This window comes from Cervus elaphus, chromosome 33, assembly GCF_910594005.1.
Source record: "Cervus elaphus chromosome 33, mCerEla1.1, whole genome shotgun sequence".
NCBI classification, from domain to species: Eukaryota; Metazoa; Chordata; class Mammalia; order Artiodactyla; family Cervidae; genus Cervus; species Cervus elaphus.
In genome coordinates this window covers 11,146,746-11,170,073 of record NC_057847.1, presented here as the reverse complement: position 1 = coordinate 11,170,073, position 23,328 = coordinate 11,146,746, and the positions used below count along the sequence as shown (strand labels likewise).

Genomic DNA, 23,328 nt, shown 5'->3' with positions numbered 1-23,328 from the left:
AGCTAATGAAAACATGGCAAGATTCAAGTGGGAACAGTTAGTTCAGACAGTATTTCGTCTAGTAGTTAAATAAGTGAGCCAAGGTAAGTCTTTCTACAAACCGTTTGCTTTTATTTCAAGTTAGCAGCAGATACGCAGGGAGCATTAGGGCAACAGCAAAAAGGAAACTTAGAAGACTGCTCTAAACATTGCCAGTTCTTCAAAATGGAAGTAAAAGCATGTGGGGAGAAATTAACAATGGAGAAGATAGAAGGGTTATCTGGGTGCCTTCCATGAGAGGCAGCACCTGTTCCTACAACTTGGTTAGGTGTGGTTTGTTCTGGTTTATTTATAAGTGGTTTTATGAGGTTTTCCTAAAAGCAACAATGATGTCGCTACTGTGTTATCAGTTTACATCATCTCAAAAATAAGAACACCCTTGCACAAGACTCAAGACTCCAGGTCACACTTATATCCCTAACCCTCTGCCAAGTGTGTCTCAAATTACCTATAAGGTCACCAGCAATGAGGCATGTAAAGTGGATGGCTCTGTGAAAAGCCACTATCACTAATGAAAACAAATTCTAGTGTCAGGCCCAATGTCAATAAGCCAGTCACATCCTATTTGGAAGGAAAAGACAGAATTTATTGTGTGAACAGTGGTTCGTTAACACAACTCTTTTTTTTTCCAGAATATTAGTTTGTTTGCCTGTAAGTGGATACATTTGCTGCACAAAGACGAATATTTCCATGCTGAGTGGAAGGTAAACACTGTCGTAGAGTTTTCTCTCTTCGATGAGCTTTGCTGTATGGGAGGAATATGGAGGCTGATGGGAAAACAGGGAGAATGATTATGGAATAAGTAGCAAATATTTTCCGGTAGTTGGTTTACATAAGATTCAGTTCAGTTCAGTTCAGTTGCTCAGTCGTGTCCGACTCTGCAACCCCATGAATCGCAGCACGCCAGGCCTCCCTGTCCATCACCAACTCCCGGAGTTTACAAAAACTCATGTGCATCGAGTTGGTGATGCCATCCAGCCATCTCATCCTCTGTCGTCCCCTTCTCCTCCTGCCCCCAATCCCTCCCAGCATCACGGTCTTTTCCAATGACTCAACTCTTCGCATGAGGTGGCCAAAGTATTGGAGTTTCAGCTTCAACATCAGTCCTTCCAATGAACACCCAGGACTGATCTGCTTTAGGATGGGCTGGTTGGATCTCCTTGCAGTCCAAGGGACTCTCAAGAGTCTTCTCCAACACCACAGTTCAAAACATCAATTCTTCAGTGCTCAGCTTTCTTGACCGTCCAACTCTCACATCCATACATGACCACTGGAAGAACCATAGCCTTGACTAGATGGACCTTTGTTGGCAAAGTAAATGTCTCTGCTTTTTAATATGCTATCTAGGTTGGTCATAACTTTCCTTCCAAGGAGTAAGCATAAGATTACATAAGATTAAGTACAGTTAACCTGTTCCTCTGACTCACTAGAAGGCTTCTCAGTCCAAGAGGCAAGGACTGCACCTGGTATTTGAGGGAAGTCAAAGACCTTTCTAATTACTTACCTCCCAGAATATCCATTAGCACAGATCATGTGTGTTAGTCGTTCAGTTATGCCCAACTCTTTGTGATCCCATGAAGTGTAACCCATCAGGCTCCTCTGTCCGTGGAATTCTCCAGGCAAGAATACTGGAGTGAATTGCCACTCCCTTCCCCAAGGGATCTTCCCAATCCAGGGATCAAACCTGGGTTCCCCCGATTGTGGGCAGATTCTTTACCACCTGAGCCACTAGGGAAGTCCAACACAGATCATGTGAGTGGGTTAATCCATCGGCAACTGTGGCCATCTAAGAAAAAATTTCCCTAGAAAGTAAATCGACCTTGTTGAGACTGAGATGTTATAACGGATGGTAAATGCACTAAAAAGAGAAAGAGGATTAACATTAAAGGACAGTTTCCTTAGTTGAATTCAGGACACATTGTGTCAAACTAAGAAATATGAATTTATAGTAACACCAAGTATGAGTTCTCTGCTGGAAAAACGTAAAAGATACAAAAAGGGCTAAGATCTTTGAAGGCAGCTTACCTCCTCATAGAAGCTTCAGGCTTAAATCCCACAGGCTTATTTTGAAACAAAAAGAATTATATACTTTTAAAAATATTACTTCATATTTCTGCATATGTTTTGCCAGGGAAGACTTCAGGTTACCATCAAACAGAATCAATTCTATTCTTGCTATTTGGTATCACATATAAAGCCATATATTGTCATATCTGGAGATGGAACACAAACTTTCCAGTCCTACTGTGTGATCTCACTCAGTAAGAATCCATTTCTGGGCCTCTCCAATGGATCCGATCATGACAAGCTGTACCAACTATAGAGATGCTAAAATGACAACAACAAGAACAAAAACAACAACAAAGTTCAACTATATTTGACCCAGTTGAAGATATTTGTTTAATGTTTGACCATTTTTCAACTAGGAAGAAAATTACAAAATAATAAAACATTTGTTTAAACATGTTCAACTTTTTGGTAATATATCAGTAACAAAGGAATTTAACTAGTTATTTTCAGCATTTGGTATACAGATGCCACAAATAATATATAGGGGCTTTTAAAAATAATGACTCATTATAATGAAAATTCTCTTTACAGACTCTCCCATGCAGACAACAGACTATATTTTTAGAAATCTCATTTAAAAGCATGATTTCTCTAAATCATTGACTATAGGACAAGATGATTTTAGACTAGAACGTATTTACAGAAAACAGAGACAAATGACTTTTCTAATATGATTCTGAATTAAAACCATCACACTTACTTTTTTCTGGTTTTTTCCCAACTGCTGCTATTCACAAAAACTTTCTAAATTTAGACTCCTGAATTTTCTTAGTAATACAAAACTTAATCCTATGCTTAGATTAGAGAGGAACTTTCAGCAGAATATTAGTAGTTTTAAAGCACATAAACTTTTATTTGAGGCAATGCCAGTCATATTGTTTGCACTGTGTGCTTCACCAGTATCTGGAGAGTCATCCTCAATGTGGAATTAACAGATTACCTCTCGGTAATGCATTCCACTGTCATCGGGATATAAACAGGAAATCATTTTTTTGCAGCTTACCAAATCAAATCCATGTATTTTGTTATAGTAAATTTTCCTATGATTATAAATGCTAGGGAGTCTATAGATGCCATTTCAGTGTAAATGAATTAATCTTTATTTTGTGAATCTATTTTTAAGTCATCTATCTGAAATCACATTATGCATTTCAGAAACGTGTTACTGTTTATTTTAGAGCATGGAAGTCAATGTTTTAAAGTCTGAAAAAACCATACCCAAAACACAAAGGGTTTTGCTTGATTCTTCTCTATTCATTCAGAAAGAATCTAAATGAGATTCTAAAATGTTCAAGGATTTTTTAAGGAAGAAATATCTTGTTGTCAGTAAGTACACATCATTTAAAACCCCATCTTTTAAAATATGTTGAGTTGCACAATAGCACAGAATGTTTGGCAAGCAGTGTTGAAACTTACAGGGCCTGATGTTCCCTCATCTGAGATATCTGGTAAGCAAAATCTCCTTGATATGCCTTCATCCAAGATCTGGTGTAATGTATGTAAACTAGAAAAGAATTGGCCACACAGAATTAGCTGCCAGGATTCCTCTATCCTAAGACGTACTTTTCCCCAGTTTAACTTTTCTTAAATCAAATGGTTTTATGTTAGTGTGATTATATTTAAAATAGTGTCATGTTCTTTTCCAGTGAGCTGGGAGGATTTTTGTTTGTTCTTTTGTTCTGCCTTTTTTTTTTTTCTTTTTTTTAATGAATTCCCTCTGCTTTCAGAGAGATTTGGTGTGGACTGGTACTGCTGGAGTGCTCAGATCCATCACCTCCTGCCAGCTTTCCGTGCGTGCTTTGCCATGAAAAAGGAAGGAAACTATTTTCAAATTAAGGGTGAATCTTATTAATACAATGGATGTTGTCTGGACAAGTGTCTTTACTTTACAAGTATATTGAGCATGCTCCTTTTAACATCTTTTTTTTCTTCCTGAAACCCCACAGAGAATGTGTTAATCATATTAAGATATTGGTTTCAGAACTATGACCTAAGTTTATAGGTGACTTTCAAGGAAATATTTATATAGCCAAGATTTAGATTATAACTGTCACCATAAAGCTAGCTTTAAGGGGGAAATCACTCTTGATAAAAATCTAAATAAACCAAAATCAAAGAGCTTCATTTTCTGCACTGTAATTCTTTTTTTCATATTTTTCATTTTTCAGTAGTAGCTAATAGGCTATTTAAGACTAACAAAACTTGAATTCTGAAATGAACATCTAAAGTCTTTGTAAATCAAATATCTCTCTTCAAGTATAAGAAAGACTGATACAGCTGGAAGTATTCTCCTAAATTAGGAATGGGTGTGTGTGTGTGTGTCTGCTGTGATATATTTTGTATATGTAACTGTGATGAAAGCTACATCATTCTTGTGGTTTTGTTAACCACAAAAGTTCGACTTCAGACTTGACCAAGTGAAGAGAAGCCAAGAGCAATTACTAGTACTGGGAAAAGACAGAACTTGGCATTGCAAAATCTGGGATGAAGTCCCTGCTCAGTCCCTTGGGTTAGTCCCTTAATTACTCTAAACCTCATTTTTCGACATCTGACATTAAATAATATGGTACTTCTTAGGATGGCTGCGCATCCAAATGCCATAATGGAAATATATATACTTTACAAATTATAAAATGCTCTACAAATGTCATTTTAAAACATTTGAAAAATAAAATCTGAGACAACTACCCAGCTGAGCAGGGCCTTCGGGAATTATTTAAATAATCAGAAAAGAAGAGCATTAGAAGGTGAACTTGGCACAATTAAGCATGAAATAGTCACAATTCATGCTGACTTACCAAGCCAGTGTTATTAACTCCAGGATCCTCATGCCCTTGGCTGTGGAAGGAAGCCTCAGTCTGTGGACCTGGGAGCCATGGGGAAAATTTTCAGGTTCCTGAATGACCAGGATGAGTTGGTTTCTTCATTCATACTCTGTACTAGGCTCTGGAGATACAGAGAGGGCTAAGAGCCAAGGCATCTGCTCTTTTGGAACTTAGAGTTCAGTAAAAGAGACACAACTCAATCAACTAATTACCTAAATACGTTAAAACAGTGAAAAGCCTTTAAGAGTTCAGGTGGCTCTGAAGCATATGAAATGCAGACTTAATTTATTTTGGTTTTGTCAGAAAGCTTTCCTGAGGAAGTAACATTTGGGCTAATACATGACAGCAACAATGAGATGAAGTTGGGGGCAGGATGGAGAGGATCATAGCAGAGAGAAATATTTTAGCAAAGACTTTGAGACAGAAACAGCTGAAAGGAGGCCGTGTTGAAGGAGCCTGAAACTGGAGGAAGTCAAAGAAATAAGCAGGAGCCAGTCTTCATCCGAGAGCAGAGACGCGACCTTATTACTTTCTTGAAATAACACTGTGGAATGAATTGGTGGGCTGCGAGGCAAAAGTGAAAAGCAGTAAGTTTGATTAACATGACAAGTTTGATTCAATGGAGAGAATTTGCTTGTTTCAAAAGAGGTCTGGGTACCATCCCATATCTGTGGATGTAGATTAAGAGAAAAGGTTCAGGAATAAGCCTTGAGGGGCTCCAACTTTTAAAGTCTCAATAGAGGAGGAGAAGTCTAGAAACAAGAGGTAGAAAGATAAGAGGGGCATTAAGAGTCAGAAGGGGGGAAAGTTGCTTCTGAGTGGTCTAGTAAGGCGAAGCATGAAAAAATGCTCATTGGTTTAGTGACATGGAGGGCATTAAGTCAGTGAAAACTATATTGGAGGAGAGATGGGAACAAATGTCAGCCAAAGAGTGAGAGGAAATAAAGAAATGGGACTAAGTTGTTTAAGACACTTGGTTATGAAAATTACAAGTAAAAGACTGTGGTAGCTGAGGGGGGAAATAGGGAAATATAGAGGGACATTTTGCCATCCCCCAAATCATCAGCTGGTCACTCACTCTTGGTGTAGAATTTCTCTCTCCCTTAAATTTAGGATGTTGTTGGTCCTTAGAGAATATTTGAAGAGGAGGATGGACAGTCTAATAAATATAGTCTCCAAAATAAATAAATAAATGGGTTATTAATTTTCTCACTACCTACCATCAACAAGTCCCACACCAGCATTTATGAGTTCTAAAAGAAACTTTCAATGATATGGTACTGGAAGAAGGAAGAAAGTAAGATGTAATATTTCTCAATGTAAGTGTGGGCTTTCCTCTCATTCAAAGACTTCTTTTCCCAGACAATTATTTAAAGCCATGTCCTGTTCCTTCCTAACACCTCTTGTGGGTCCATTTAATCCATCTCTGTCTTCACTGGCTTGGAAACGTCTCCTCTGTATTAGGCCCTAGACAGGTATGGCCCCAGGGCTCAGGGGAGATGTCATCATCTTTCTACCCCAGTCGTCATTCCTCACCCCTCATCCTCTCACAGCAGAGACTTCCCCCAAGCACCCAGCCACTGGTGTTATGCTGGGCTGTGCTGAGGTTGCTCAAGATGAGATTCCAGCTTCTCTTGCCACTGGAAGTTCTCTGCCTCTCAGTGATAGTAAACCGCATACCACAGGCTGGCAATTGGCACTTGTCTTGCAAGCCTGCTGAGTCTGGCCCCCAAACATAGGTTTAACATCTTCTAGATCCTGCTGCCTCTTTTTGGAAGCTTTCTTCTAGCTAAACCTAGATGCTAATGGGCAGTGTATTATATTCTACAACCGAAATGTATTTTTGTCCAAAAGTAAATGTATTTTCCATTACTGATCTAATTTAGTAACCATTTAACTGAAATAATTAGAATTGCTGTGTATGGGTCTGACTATTGGTGACCCCGTGGACGGTAGCCCTCCAGGCTCCTCTGAACATTGAATGCTCCAGGCAAGAATACTGGAATTGGTAGCCATTTCTTTCTCCAGTGGATCTTCCTGACCCAGGGATCAAACCTTGATCTCTTGCATTGTAGGCATATTCTTTACCATCTAAGCCACCAGGGAAACCCAGTTAGAATCCCTAAGGATCACCAATACTTGATAAAATTTTTTTAAAAATTTTGAGAATGTTCTGGAAGCTATTTCTCTTTTGCTGTGTAGTCAGGTGACTCTTGAGTACAAATAAAAGGATTACATCTGTAGGACATATGTTGCCATCTGTTTGAAATGGAACAATGACAAATAACTTATATATGGCATCAATGTATTTTTCCAATTTAAAAATAACTGAAGTTAGAAAGCTGTATACTTTAAAATACAAAGCAGGACAGAAGATGTGAACAGATGTTTCGCTGATGAGGTATATGGATGGTAAACAGGCACATGAAGGGATATTGAACATCATTAGCTATCAGATAAATGCAGGTTAAAATGACCATGAAATATCACTGTATCACTGTACCTATCAGAACAGCTGAAAAATAATTAGTAACAACCAAATGCTAGTGAGGGTGGGCAGAAAGTAGATCACACATACGTTGCTGGTAGGGAGTGAAAATGTATAGCTGCCCTGGAAAACAGCTGGCTGTTTCTTATATAACTAAACAAAGAATACCATTCAACCCAGCAAATACATTCTTGGGCATTTATCCTAGAGAAATCAAAACATATGCCCACACCAAATGCTGTACATGAATTTTCATTGCAGCTTTATTTGTAATCGCCAAAAAGTTAAAACAACCCAGATGTCTTTCAACACAAACAGTGGTATATCCCTACCATGGGACACTTCTAAACAATAAAAATAAATGAACTATTGATATTTGCAAGGGGCTTCCCTGGTTGCTCAAAGAGTAAAGAGTCTGTGTGCCTGCAGTGCAGGAGACCCAGGTTAAATCCCTGGGTCAGGAAGATCCCCTGGAGGAAGGAATGGCTGCCACTCCAGCATTCTTGCCTGGAGAATTCCATGGACAGAGGAGCCTGGCCGGCTACAGTCCAGGGGGTTGCAAAGAGACACGACTGAGTGACTAACACTTCCACTTTCACTGATATTTGCAACAACTTAGAGGGACCTTCACAGAATCATGCTGAGTGAAAAATATCAATCCTAAAGGTTACATCATATATGATTCCATTTATATAATATTTTTTAAATGACAAAATTTTGGAAATGCAGAATGGATTAGTGTTTGCCAGGGGTGAGGTATAGGGTGAGAGGTATAGAGGGGACAAGAGGGGATATGGTTATTAAAGTGCAACGGGAAAGGTACTTGTCCAGTATCATGACTGGTGACAGATACAGGAAAACCTACATGTGATAAAACTGTATACAACTAAACACACATGCTCGCACACAAGTGAGTAGAAGTAAAACTGGGGACATCTCAATAAAATCAGTGGATTTTATCCTGTTCCCAGTTGTGATGATACACTAGAGTGTGCAAAATGTTACTACAAAGGGAAACTGGGAAATGTATAAACAGGGTCTCTCTATATTACCTCTTACGACTGCATGTGAATCTATAGCTATTAATATCTCAATTAATTTCAAATAAAAAAGTCTTTATTGTTGCTTAGTCACTAAGTTGTATCTAACTCTTTGGGACCCTGTGGACTGCAGCCCGCCAGGCTCTTCCGTCCATGAGATTTCCCAGGCAAGAATACTGGAGTGGGTTGCCATTTCCTTCTCCAGGAGACCTTCCTAATCCAGGGATTGAGCCCTCATCTCCTGTGTCTTCTGCATTGGCAGGCGGATTCTTTACTTCTGAGACAGAAGGGAAGTCCAAAAGTCTTTACCACAGTTTTTTACCACCATGAGTTTCTTTTCTTTGTGAGGTAATCCTCTAAGCAAAATGGTGATGAGCAAGTGAGTATTAGTGAGCACACGCTTTGCCACATGAAGGTTAAAGCAGCTGTGTCAATAGAATGGCTGGAAAATGATAGTTCAAGTAGGTTTTATTCAGATAGTCAATGCGTACTTTATATTCTTTTCAAATAACATCAGGAGCCAATTTACTGTGCAAAGACCACTACTATTAATTTTTCCCAAACCTTTTTTTAAAATTTCATAATCCACTTCTACGAAAATTTAAGTAGGAACCTCCATCTGGGTGGGAGTTTGCAAAAGCTCTGTAATTTGCCTAAAAAAATTTTGACCTTGCTTCTTAGCTATGAGGTGACTATATGAGGAACTCCTATCCATTTATAACTCAGAATCTTGCAATTTTGGAGTAGGTTTGGTTTTGAACCCTCTTCTTTGCTCTTTGTCTCACAAGCTCATCTGAATCCTGAGGGGGTAACTCATCGCCCTAGCTTCTCAACAGCTTATCACTGCAGCAATCAGATCACATTTTAAAAATGCATTTCTGACTTACTCTAACACAGATATGGGGCTCCCCAGGTGGCAGTAGTAGTAAAGAATCCGCCTGCCAATACAGGAGACACAAGAGACATGGGCTCCATCCCTGGGTTGGGAGGGAACCCCTGAAGTAGGGTATGGTAACCCACTATGGTATTCTTGCCTGGAAAATTCCGTGGACAGAGAGGAGCCTGGTGGGCTACAGACCATGGGGTCACAAAGAGTCGGACACAACCGATCAATGAACACAGCACAGACATACTTTCACAGCACAGCTTAACATTTCCTTTCTATTTTAGAAAGGTTTGTGATAAGAAATAACCATCTGAAGACTGCTTCTGCATCTCCTCAAACTGTGAATTGAATGCACTGTCTACCATATTATTAAATGTCTCCTATGTAATAATTTCTGTGACAAGTTTTTCAGAGTACTGGAGAAAATGAAATGTCCCTTTGAATACAAAAGTATAATTATATTAGGTCACGAGAAATATAGAATCTAACATGATTTATTTCTGTCCTACCTAGAAACTCAGATCTAAGCTTTGTTCTCATTTACTACTTTTACCTAACTAGAGATATTTCTCTCTTCCTCATACCTGTTTACTTTCAATATAATTTGTCTTAAAGGTTGTACTTATTAAAATTTTATCAAAGATCTAAGCCAACTCAGGTTCATTTAATTCTAGCAATTTAATAACATCACTATAATACCACTTAAGCATTATGTATTTTAATTCTTTTTCCAAAAAGATAAACAATGTACTCTAAGGAAATAAAACTAGCAAAAGGACACATGCAGGATTACTTAATATATCTGTGTTTCCATTCATTTTAAAACTTAAGACTCAGGGATATTTAGTTCCCTATTTTAACAAACTCATAAGTTCTCTTGATTTAAGAAAAATTGGTTGCCTGTATCTAAATTCAAATTGCTAAGTATAACTCATATGATAGGCATTAAAAAGGAAAAAAGCCCATTCTGCCAGAAATTCCTTCAAATTGTTTTTGGTCCTAAATAGAAGGAATGACTTTTACGTAAATGTATTTTCTGCTCAGGTGTAAGCAAAGGCCTGGGTAACCATCTTTTCTCTTACCCTCTGCCAGAAGCCCAGGATACATTATCATTGTGTACCAGCTGGTCCAAGCTGGCTGTCTCTTTGTCCCAATTTACTTCCATCTCTACCCCTCTCTTCTCTATCAAAAGTGACTTCCACTGGAATTTCAGAGAAAGCTGGACAGAGAGTGCCAAGCCATGCGGCCTCCTGGCCTGGCTCTTCCAGGGGCCGTCTCCTCTTGGGGCTCTTAGCTGTAGCTTTCCTTGGTTGCTCTGTTAGTTCCCAATGTCAGCAGTTCCAGATGTGTGATCGCAGACAGTTCTCTGGTTTACTAGGAATTTTCTTGATGACTGCTCTTGCAGGTGATAGTTCCAATCAGTGACGCCCATCCTACTAGCAGCGTTGGCAGTGTTCTCACTTTTGTACACGTCTACCATGACCCTATGTCTTAACTGAGACTGACTGATTTATGCAGATACAATCAATGCCCAATAAAGGAGAAGCCAAGTGTCGTTACTCTGCTCATGGCAAAAAGTCCAGACCTAGACCCCAGCTCCAATACTCTGGCCACTGATGTGAAGAGCTGACTCATTAGAAAAGACCCTGATGCTGGGAAAGATTGAGGGCAGGAGGAGAAGAGGGTGACAGAGGATGAGATGGCTGGATGGCATCACCAACGCAGTGGACATGTCATTGTTGTTGTTCGGTCACTAAGTCATGTCCAACTCTTTGTGACCTCATGGGCTCTAGCATGCCAGGCTTCCCTGTCCTTCACCATCTCCTGGAATTTGCTCAGACTCCTGTCCATTGAGTTGGTGATGCCATCCAACCATCTAATGAGTTTGAGCAAACTCCAGGTGATGGTGAAGGACAGGGAAGCCTGTTGTATAGCAGCCCATGGGGTCACAGAGAGTCAGACACGGCTTAGTGACTGAACAAGACCCCTTCACTACTGTGAACTCCTCTTCATCTTGTTCCTGGACCCTGAGATTCCTTCTTGACTTTTGGATCCTGACTTTTTTTTTTTTTTTTGACCCATAGCACTCTTCCTTAGGTACATATTACAGACTAGCTCTCTGGATGCCTCTGACCCACACGGGTTAAATAATAACTCCCTTGAGTAGTGCTGCATAGGCCTATCTTACTCTGCCTTCAACTCCATTATGGAGCCAACAGCTCTTTCAGGGGTTACACTCAGAGCCTCTTAAATGAATGCTCATTCCTGTGCCTCCACAGAAGGTGCCCCTAGTAAGGCAGAGAGGAGAATACTCAGAGCTGCTTCACAGACTTTCTCCTGCTCTGTTTGGAACCAGAGACTAAGCCTACTCTCGTTGCAAATAAGCCCTCGAATATTCTGGAATGTCCACCCAGGGGCTACTGTGTGGAGTCCATCACTTCTCCATATCCAATTCAGCATGAAGACAACTTGAAGAAACACCTAAATTCCATTTCACTTTTTTGACTCACCCAAGACACTAATCCAAAGCAGATCACAAGAGCATCCTTAGCTATTTCATAGTTCCCCAAGCTGGATCAATTTATTGAATTCTAATGTTCAAAGTGGTCACTGCTTATACTGATCATTTTAATTTATACTATAATTTTAATTATTAACTAGCTAATTTTAACTATTAACTAATTTTAACTATAGCACTTAGATGGTTCCAATCACAGTGTTCTCCTTTCAATTCCTCAAATACACCAAACGCCTGGTAACAGTACTTACTTGGCCTTACATAATCTAGCTTCTGCCAACTTCTCCATCCTCATCTTTTACCACTTCCTTTCCCACTTCAGTCATGCTGAACTTGTTTCGGTTCCTCGAATGCTCTTACTCGGATTCGCGCTATTTGTGCTTTTGTCTGACACTATTTAGCCCCCAGCTTTTATTCACCCTTATAACAACACCTCCTTAGCCCAAGTTTGTATCATATGGTCTATCTGTGTACATGCCTGGTGGGGAGCTATATAGTATCATGATATAATGGGAATTAAAATTACATTTGTTTAGCTTTTTCAAAGTGTTTCCTGGTTATGTCTGTTTACTTCATGGTCTCTACCATTAGACTACAAACTTTGTGAGGTCAGAGGCCGTGTCAACGTAGTAAGTGGTCAATTCATATTTGTTGAATGAATGAGCCATCGAACTATAATTTTCCAATAAATCTCTTCAAATGAAGTGCACTTAGATTGTTATGTTAGTTATAGTCACACACTTGTGAACATGGAAAGCCTACGCTGCTGAGGTTGCCTCACTCCATATCCCTATATCTCACAGTCTCACAGCTGAGGTTTACATATTTTGATAGTGAGAAGTAAAACAGGGCTGCCTTGGTTTTACTGGTGGATTAATTCCTAAAATGAGGGGAAAAAAGAAGCTCAGACAGCAAATACAACATCATGTTCACAGACTAGGCATTTAGGCTTCAACGAAAGGTACTTGAAAAGCCATCTCATTCTTTATTCTTATGTATGAAAGTATTGACTGTGACTGTGTGTAGTCCAAAGTACAGAAACTTCAAATTTGGCAGAGAATGTTATCTGGAAGGTGATGTCTGGCCAAATACTGAATTATTATGTCAGTACTCCCTAACAGTCACTTTTGCTGTGATTCTACCATAAGCTTCAAATTGAGTGAATATTCAAAAACAGCCTGATTTGCCTTCTTCAGACAACTTTAAAAGCAGTTATCTTTGAGAGTCAGTGGAAGTGGTACTAATAAAAAGATCTGAATTGTTTTTCCCCTGACAACAGCCATCCCCATTTTTGTTAAATCACCAACCATGCTATGCTTTGCTTTTTTTGCTCTCATTGAAACGTGTTTATGTATCTTACCAAAATAGAAACACTGTAATCAGTTCCTCTGAGAAGGAAGTAAACTTTGGCTCTTCCCGCATAAGACAAGGTTCAGTTCAACAGTAAGTCCTGACCAGAATACAAGGAGTGCTGACTCTTTTTTAAATCAGATTTCTATGTAAGAATAGGTTTCAACTATTCCATAAGGCTCAATACCTGTTGAAGAATAAACTATTAATTTTTCTCCATGTTTTTTTCCTTGAATTTATTACACCTAATTAATAGGTTCATTTAATCAAACATTTGAAGATACCATTTTATTCTTAAACCTTTTAACAATGAAAGAAATAATAACCATTTCAGCTTCTAATATCTAAAATCCAGATTATCCTTCAAATAGTTTTATCAATAATCAAGACAACTGCCCAAGCAAATACTTTAATCCTATTCAATGTCTTCAACTATTCAAAGACTGACTTGAGACCTGAGATCAAAACAGGCCTGAAAACTCTCCAGGCTTCTGAGACCCTGGGACATGCCTAAATCAAGACTCAGTCAGTGCAATTAGGTGTGGGGTGGGGATGGCTTGGTAGAGAGGTCAGTCCTGTGGGAACAAGATACAGAAAAGAGAAGTGTTGCTGGTAAGGAGGAAGAAAATATGGCAGATTCTAGTCTTGAGTTGAGCCACAGATTTTTTTAAATTGAGATAACATTGGCTTATGCCATTATGTAAGTTTCATGTGTATAACATTGTATTTCTACTTCTGTAAACAGTGTGTTCACCATGCAAAAAACTAGCTTATATCCAACACCAAACAGTTGACCCCCGTTTACACCTTTTGCCCTCTTCCCTGCCCCTTCTTCTCTAGTAACCATTACTCTGTTCTCATTATCTACATGTTTATCTGGTTTGGTTTATTCATTTATTTTGTTGTTTGTTTGTTATATTCCACACATAAGTCAAATCTTATAATATTTGTCTTTCTCTGACTTGTTTCATTTATCATGAAACTTTCAACTTCATCCATATTGTTGAAAATGGCAAAATTTCTCTCTTTTTATGACCAGTGTTATTCCACTGTATACATATTCCACTCATCTTTATCCTGGGGCTTTCCTGGTGGCTCAGTGGGTGGGGAAGATCCCCTGGAGAAGGAAATGGAAACCCACTCCAGTATTCTTGACTGGGGAATCCCATGGACAGAAGAGCCTGGCGGGCTGCAGTCCATGGGGTCGCAAAAGAGTTGAACGTGACTTAGTGGCTAAACAGCAACAATTCGGACACTTAGGTTTTTCCCATATCTCAGTTATTATAAAGAATGCTGGGATGAACATAGGGGTGTATATATTTTTTTCAAATGACCATTTTTACATTCTTTGGATAAATATCCAGAAGTAGAATAGTCAGACCATATGGTAGTACTGTTCTTAATTTTTTGAGGAGTCTCTATATTGTTTCCACAGAAGCCATAGGCTCTCTTGAGATACTGACCCAGAGAGAGAGATGTCTGGGATAGGTAACTCATCAGCCTTCCTAAGTTGTTACTGCCATTTGACCAAGGAAGGCAAGCTCCAGTCATGGGTTGTTCTGCTTATTGTTTTGAGTGAAATGATCTCCATTCTTACCTATTGCACATGTCTGACACACGTTCTATCTCATTATGTAGCTATCCTTTTAAGCTTCTTGAGGCAAGCATCTGTGAATTATAATATTCTATACCATCACACATCTGTGCCTGGCACAGTGAGGTGAAGTCGCTTAGTCGTGTCCGACTTTTTGTGACCCCATGGACTGTAACCTATCAGGCTTCTCTGACCATGGGATTTTCCAGGCAAGAATACTGGAGTGGGTTGCCATCTCCTCCTCCACGGGATCTTCCTGACCCAGGGATCGAACCTGGGTCTCCTGCATTGCAGGCAGACGCTTTACCATCTGAGCCACCAGGGAAGCCTGTCACAGAGCACTATGCAAACGAGATTTGTTAAATCAATGAATAAGTTAATTTTTATAATGCTTGAGGTTCAGTGTAACAAATCACTGAGAAAAGCATATCTTCAACATAGTTCAGTCTGTACTATTTATATGATGAACAATATACAATTCACTACCTATTAATACTTCTAAATGCATAAATATAAAGAAAACATTAATTCACCAGCACAAGATGCAAGGCAATGTCTTCTTATTTGGAATATGCTGGTAATTAAATGGATCAATAAGCTCTGGGAGCTGGTGATGGACAGGGAAGCCTGGCATGCTGTAGCCCATAGGGTCGCAAAGAACCAGATATGACTGAGCAACTGAACTGAAATGGAACAATAGTCAGCATTTTGAATTGCTTAGTTTGAGACTAGTTCTGCTTCCTCATTTTTGCTAACCATCATGTTTGTCATACGCAGTCATACTCTGTATTTATTCCACAATATTAGTTCATCTGTAAGCAGATATGGTGTTTCCCCTCTTTGACATCTTCTATTTCAACTTCCTCCACAACACATCTGTGCCAAGCAGAGATGCATGGTTGTGCACATTATTATAAGACACAGATGCTTATCTCAAGAAGCTTAAAAAGATAGCTATATAACTAGATGATACCTAAATTGTTTCTCACCTTCAAATTGTTCAACAAAGCATAAATAATAAAAAATAATATTCATTGAGCTTTGTTATCCCTAGAACATGACAATAAATGTTATATTATTTAATTTTATAGCAACATTTTACAGCTGGGAAAAAACTAGAAGTTCAGGAGCTTGTATAAATGGTCTATAGTCATATAGAGGTCAATGCTACTGTCACTAATGCCTAAATAGAGCGCAAAAGAAGAGGCAATGTAGGAGAAATAGTGTTGATATTGGCAGTTGATGGCACAGTGGTAATTGTTGATAGGGTGGGAATGCATGAATCGACTATCTCAGGGAGAGAACATGAATGTGAATAAGCAATTCCAAATTAATCCTGGGTGAGGAAACAGAAAGAGTGAGAGAAATTGAGAAGGAGCCACAGAACAGGTAAGAAGAGAACTAAGAAAAGGTAACACTGTAGAAATCAAGAAAAAATGACCAATAGTGTTACTGCTACAAAGAAGTCAAGGAAGATAAGGCCTAAAAACAGGTTCTGGATTTGTCAGTAATAAAGTTATTAGCAATCCTAACCAGCATATTTTCTGAGGGGTTGTGGTGATAGAAGTCAATCTGCAAAGAGAGATCAGGAAGTCAAAGAGAGAAAATAGAGACAAATCTTCTACACATTCTAGTGTCAAAAGGAAGAAGATAAAGCAGAACAGTTGGCCCTCCATGTTTGTGAGTTCCTCATGTGTGGATTCTATCAGACTTGGATAGAAAATATTGGGAAAGAATTCCACAAAGTTACAGAAAGCAAAACTTAATTTGCTGCACACAGCAACTATTTACACAGCATTTATATTGTATGAGGTATTATAAGTATTCAAGAGATGATTTAAAGCATGTGTGTTAGGTTATATGTTAGATAAGGGACTTGAGCATCTGTGGATTTGTGCATTTTAGGAGGATCTTGGAACAAATCCCCCACAGACACCAAGGGATGACCATAGTTTGAGGCAGAGGCAGAAACAAGGGGCGATTCTTTAAGTCCTTTATGGCTCTAATCCTTTTATAAGGGAGAGAAAAGATTCCCTCAGGGAGACAGAAACAGCAGAGGGAGTGGTGGGTGAAGTTATCCAGGCTGGAAGGATAGGAAAGGGAAATAAATGGGCTTCATTGTATCTGTGACTTAAGAGATAAAGTTGTATACCTAGAATGAGAAGATGAGTAAGATAAAGAGTTGCAGAAACTTTGAAAATAATTGGGACCATTGCAATGAAGAAAAAGAAATGAAACTTTTAAAAAAATAAAGAAAGGAAAGAATATCTGGAAGCGCTAAGTGCTCAGAGGGAGGGTGGACTCACCATAAATTCCTTAATTTTCCCAACAGGACTCAGGTCAGCAAGTTTTCTGCCCACCATGGCTCTTAAAATCAACCCTTCTTTCTAGTAAAATGAAATTGAATATGCGAAACCAGATTAGCCAGATTTGAGCAGGGGAGAGGTTATATTCTCCAAAATAAACTACACTCAAGATAGAGCAACGGTTTCAAAACCAAGTTGTGAGACAAAATAAAAGCTTCTTTGTATCTTTACCCTCTCCACCCTCCAGTTACTTTTCCTTCTCCTGGAGAATACTTCACTTTCCTTTCCTTCTGCCTCACCTATTTTTCTCAAACTCGACCCACGTTGTGCCATCTGCTGAATTCAGAACTGAAAAATGCACTTGTTATTTTTTTAGTCCAAGCATCACATGATTGGAGAATATTTCATTTTTATTTCACATTGTCTCAGGTCAACGTGCTAGGTTAAGGCTGTCACAAGTCTCAGAGATCACTCCCGAGAACCGCAAAACAAAGAACCCTGTGACAGAAATGCTGACAACGTGGAAAGACTTTGTGATTTGCTGAGTCACTAGTCAGACCTTGCAATTTTGAATACTTTCTTTTGGAATTAAAATCCCATATCCTAACATGCCCGTCTCTATATATGTATATGGATTAAAAATCATTTAAAATTGACTTGCATTTGTAAATGAAATGGTAAATTATGTTTTTGAGTACCTCTCCCCCACCATACACATTCAACTTTTAAAATGGTCAATTTCTCATTAATTCAACCTTTTCTTTTACTGAAAATTTGGTGTAGTTTAGAAGTGACCTAGTTGTAAACTTCCGTTTTGCACATCTTGCAAGAAGCAAGAAGAGTAAACACAATTTCCAAACTTATGTTTACTCGAATGGACAAATTGTGTTGAAGTTTGGAACGAATATATGCCAATGGAAATATTTCTATATTTCCATGAATGAAATGCCACATATGAATCAGTGCCACATTGTCTAACTATGGATTTGCTGACCATTCTTCTATATTCCTTAAAAACAACCTCTACTAGAATGCATGTTAACTTAGATGCAGGTCCTGTCTCTATCTGAAAGTACAGTTGACCCTTGAACAACAAGAATTTGAACTGTAAGTGTTCACTTATATGTGGATATTTTTCAACAGTAAATAGTACAGTAATACAACAGTAAAAACTGCATAAATCATGGTTGGTAGTATCTGCAGATATCCAACCTCTGATATGGAGGAACCACCTATATAAAGGGCAACTGTTAAGTTATACTTGGGTTTTCAACTGTGCAGAGTTGAAAACCTGGGGGCGCTTGGCGCTTCCAATCTCAAGTTGTACAAGGGTCAAATGTAATAAAATTACATTCCTATTTAAATGTTTTATTGGTTTAAGTAGTATAATAATTCTAATCAGCCTTGATCATAATTACTAAGTATATTAATATAACCTTATGTTTATCTTACTTCTACCTTTTAAAGTATACATTGTTCTTATTCCTATGAAATTCCTGAAAACAAAAACATTTATTTCACCAGTGTCAGTCTAAAATGCTTCTTTAATAGCAGATCAGAGGTAGTATTTCAAAAGGAACAGTTCTCAAAGGCCTTGACAGTTCCTGCCACATAGCTGAGTTAAAATGAAGGGTCACCATCAGGCAGCATTTTGAAAGCCTAGTATGAGATATTTTCTCTACTTAAAAGTAAAAAACAGCATCTGCTTAAAAAAAAAAAAACTTTACTATTTACATTTTGCATTAATTTTGACTGGTTATGTGTTATTTATTAATATACATAATTGTTTAAGACTTTTACTATAGGTTGATCTTATTTAAAACAATCTTTCTCTTCCATCTATTTCAGAGTAATTGGCTAGCACTGACCTCTCCAAATTTGTAATTTCTGGAATCTGCCTTAATTCTGTTTATCTCTGATAAAATGGTCCAATGTTTAGAATTCTCTCAGTGCTACAGACTTAGTTGTGCTGCAAATATATATAGCTATCAAGGCACTACGCTGGGTGTGATAATCCAGAAAGGCACTCTGCACTGGAGGAACCGACATCTGGCCGAAGGGTCCAGTCAGGGTCAAGAACCTGCGTGAAGCAAGATGACCTTACAATGGGTACACAGTATGCAGAGCTGAGGGGAGCAGCAGTCACAACTTGGTGAGATCAGTGTACGGGACTGTTTTACAGGGGAGGTGATGCCGAGCTGGGTCCTAAAAGAAAAGGTCTTGAAGATCCCTCACAGGTGTGAAGGAGGCCAGCCCGTGCAGGCAAAGGCCTGGGGATACAATCCCCCGAGAGCTATAGTGATGTATTAGAGGACCTGTATGGCTAGACTTTCCAGGGCACAAGAAAAGGGCAAGGGCTCATTCTCCCTGACTTCATAGTGACCAGAAGATTGGACTTCAGTCCTAGATTCAAATTGCTTCAACACTGAAAAATATCTGTGATCCTTTGTTCCTCTGCTCTTGAATGTCAGATGTTGTAGAAATGGTCTGTAAACAGGCCTTTCACTTTGGGAAAGGAAATGTTCAAAGAGCAAAATTTTAAGCTACGGAGCCCTTCTCAGAAGGAATGTTCTATATATAAGAGGAAGCCAAGGCTCAGCGAGCTTGTGGGTTGAGAGAGAAGGAGATGGGGGTCAGGACTCTGCATGCTTTCTTGTAAGGCTCCAGACTGGGGTGACTGTGGCTGGTTGTCCCAGAAATGTTTTCTAGTCATGAAGGAAAGTCATGTGAGAGACTGTCTCCTTCCTGACTGTTTCACTTTTAACTCAACAGAACAGCTAGAAAGCAGATTTCCCAGACACTTCAGAAGGAGATAAACAGCCTGAAGAAAATCTGACATCTGCAAATCAGCAGAGACTAGCTCTTAAATATTTTACATGAGTAATAAATTAAAAGAGCAGCCAAGCAGGACATGGCAGATGAAAAACTGGGTGGAAAACTGAAGCCTGGGCTGAAGATAAGTACCCAATAAAAACCATTCTTTTCAAAGAATGCCAAGAACTCAGATTTGAAGATTGGCCTTGTAAACACTTTAAGTCTCTGATTCCTCTCAAGAAAAGATGTGATAAATAATTAAGAGTGAATTATAATGAGCACATCCTTAAAAGCATTTTAACCTGTATTTGTCCCACACAGAGAAGTCATGGAGGGTAATTCTTCAGTCACTTCAAACTCATCACTGACTTCTCTGATAACAGCTGACTAGTACTGGTAACATCTTTTGACATCAAGAGCCAAGAAAAGCCTCTCAAGATCATTTGTCTTGCTTTAGGTTGACTATTGATGTCACTCTAAGTATTTTCAACTCTTTGAGAAACTGTTCAAGCTAAAAAAACATGATAGCCTTGATTACTTCCTTTCATTGCATTTCTTCAATTGCTAATTCAACGTTGGCAAATGGATTTCTTGCTAGGCTAATAAATGAGCTGCTGAGAAAAAAATTATAATGAGCATGTTAGTGGTTATCTATAATGAAAAGTACTTAAAAGCAGTTCTTTTGCGCCTCTTAAATGTTTGGGTGTGGTACTAATTTACATTATAAAGAAGATGACTAACTTAGCAAATGCACACATGGGTCTAGCCAATTACCACAAACCTGAAGTAGTAGAGGCCAAAGTAATGGCCTGTCCTGATGCATGTTTGCTCACATGCATCATTTGAAGCTAGACTGCAGCTTTTGAAGCTAGATTTAAAAGCAAAAACCTATTACCCTTCATATGAGGCTCCATCACTTATTAATTAAAGATTACGCATTCTTACACATTAAATACATATGCACAAGGCCTCATTTTAAGACAAAAATAAAACTTCATAAATAGACTGCAAAGTATGACCAACCTCCCTAGCCAATTGGCTGGGTTGCTCCCTGTTGTGAAAACATCCCAGGAGAGGAGTCTGTCATCTGTTAGGAGGCGTCCAACGATCTGAGTGCTTGGGAGGCAGAGTTCTTCTCTAGCTCTGGGAATCCTAGCGCTGGCTGGGGGCCAAATCAGGAATTACTGTGAAGCCCTTAGGTTACTTGAAGCAGTAACCTCAAAAGATACAGTAATCTGAAAAAAGATACACACAAAAAAATCTCTCTCAGGTGTTTCATATTACAAGTTTTGGGTGGAGTTCTACAGACAGCAGATCCAAAACATAGGTGAGGCTCTAACAAAGCTTGGTGATAAGGCAGATCAGTATACCTTGCTGATGATTTAAAAACCTAATCCAGAGCATTGCCTCAAAATTAAGAATTAAAACACTAACACAAACCTAAGTTTTTAAAATTATTGTTGAACTCTGCTTCCTAAGAAAGATCTTTCAGAGGGATTTCCCTGGTGGTCCAGCGGCTAAGACTCTGTGCTCCCAAAGCAGGGGGCCCAGGTTCAATCCCTGGTCAGGGAACTGGATCCCACATACTACAACTAAAGTTCACACATGCCACGGCGAAGGGGGAGGATCTCGAGTGCCTCAACTAAATAAACAAATAAAAAAACCCAAAACAAAGATCTGTCAGAATCCTTTGAATCTCTTAGTTCTAAAGGGCAGTATTTAATTTGTCTAATGTCTAAGTGTGGTCACCATTTTATGGTTGGCAAACATAAAATCAGAGAGGTAAGGAATTTTCCTTACATCACACAGTGGGTAAATGAGTTTGTAATAGAATTCAAGCATCTTCCACCAGTAGCTAGAAACGACAACAATCATATAGCCAATTTTTTTTATTATCAGGGTTTTTCATTCTTCATGTGACTTTTTGTGTTTATTTGATTCTATAACCTATAAGGTAGGTACTACTGGCATTTTCTTTCCACATGTGAAAAACCAAAGCACAGAGAAGCTATCTGACTGCTCCAGCATCATACATTGGCCGGCAAATATGCAGGCAGGAGGGACATTTACAGTCCCTGCTCTTAACCACTGTACCAAAGTGGTTTTATTTCTCTACCCACTTCTACCTCTTTTTCAACCTACTTCCCTACAAAAATTTGTGGGTTATTTGCCTATCAGATACCATGAAGGAACTCACCATAGAGTAAGTCCTCCCTCTAGACCCAAAGGCAAAACAAAACCACAAGGGTAACTTTTGGTCTGACAATCTGTGACCCAGGATCTGCCAAGAAGAGGCACCCCCTTACAATTCCTGCAGAGCCTCTGTGGTTGAGGGCCTTGACCCCAAGACTCCCTAATTCCACCAGCATTCACATTAGTTGTAATCAAGCATTCTTTCCATGTACAACATTGTTTGTTTTGTAGAAATGTAAAAAACACATTTCAATTACTCATCTGTTGCTTAAATCTCCTCTATGATATTCTGGCCAAGCGGTCTGGAAATTTGAAACCTCCCATGTTAGCACATTCCATCTTGGACAGCTTTAACTGAGAAATGTCTTTTCTCATATTGAAAAAAAAAATCTGCCTGTGACTTCTTTTTGTTTTTCCAATTATAAGTATTAAATCTGTTTATTTGTTTTTGAGGAGTTAATGAACTATATAGACCCTATCCCCAGAAGAAACAATGTAGACTATAGCCATACACAAAAAGGCTGACAAGTAGCCCTCTGAAGGCATACAATGGTCTGTGAACCTCAAGGTTAGAAACCCTCTTCAATAACAACCCTTCAAATGCTGTGAGTGAGAGCGCACTCTTACCCTCCGTGCTGTGAACCATGTCCAAGAAAGGACTTGTGTTCTTCTCTAGCCACTGACTTACACCGGCTTGGATTGTGGTCATTCATGTAGCCCAGGGAGACCTTCCTGAACCCTGGCTCTGTGATCTGATCTATTCACTATGCCTTCTTCAAGTCAGCTCTAGTCTTGATCACCACAGCCCTGGCAAAGACCTCAGACAGGAAATAGCTGGAGATAAAACCCCAAATGAAAAAAAAAAAAGAAAAAAAAAAAAAACCCCAAATGACCGGATAATCACCCTATGAGGTGGGAAGTGTCCACTACATTTTTCTGCCAAGATCATATACTGGGACTTGAGTCTGTGAACACACAGGGAAGTGTGCACACTTCAACAAACAGAATATAATCATATGCCATCAACTTTATCCCTCAAGAAACCTGCTTTTGTTTCATTTCTTCAGTGTTGGGTTAGTTCAGGACCTAGACTAACCAACTCAGAGGATATGAAAACACATGAGAACCACATGATTGAGGGTCTAGGTACCAATTGCAAAACTTCCTTTTACATCTTAGAATGTGGCCTCAGGAAACCCAAGTAT

At 39.0% G+C, this 23,328-nt stretch overlaps 1 long non-coding RNA gene and 1 other non-coding gene across 5 annotated transcripts; both read right to left on the bottom strand.

Annotated features, from left to right (window-relative positions):
* Positions 1 to 1,295: 1,295 nt before the first annotated feature.
* On the bottom strand, positions 1,296 to 22,907 carry LOC122688432. Of its 4 annotated transcripts, none has more exons than XR_006339450.1 (6): positions 22,751 to 22,907; positions 20,954 to 21,165; positions 17,117 to 17,197; positions 4,908 to 5,055; positions 3,526 to 3,613; positions 1,296 to 2,367 (listed from the first exon to the last, which is right to left on the bottom strand). It is a non-coding gene; the product is annotated as an uncharacterized LOC122688432 (long non-coding RNA). The 4 variants fall into 4 exon arrangements; XR_006339451.1 differs by having other exon boundaries at positions 4,908 to 4,975; XR_006339452.1 differs by lacking the exons at positions 20,954 to 21,165; positions 22,751 to 22,907 and adding an exon at positions 17,416 to 17,445 and having other exon boundaries at positions 4,908 to 4,975.
* On the bottom strand, positions 15,063 to 15,135 carry TRNAC-GCA. The gene has a single exon. It is a non-coding gene; the product is annotated as a tRNA-Cys (tRNA).
* Positions 22,908 to 23,328: the final 421 nt, after the last annotated feature.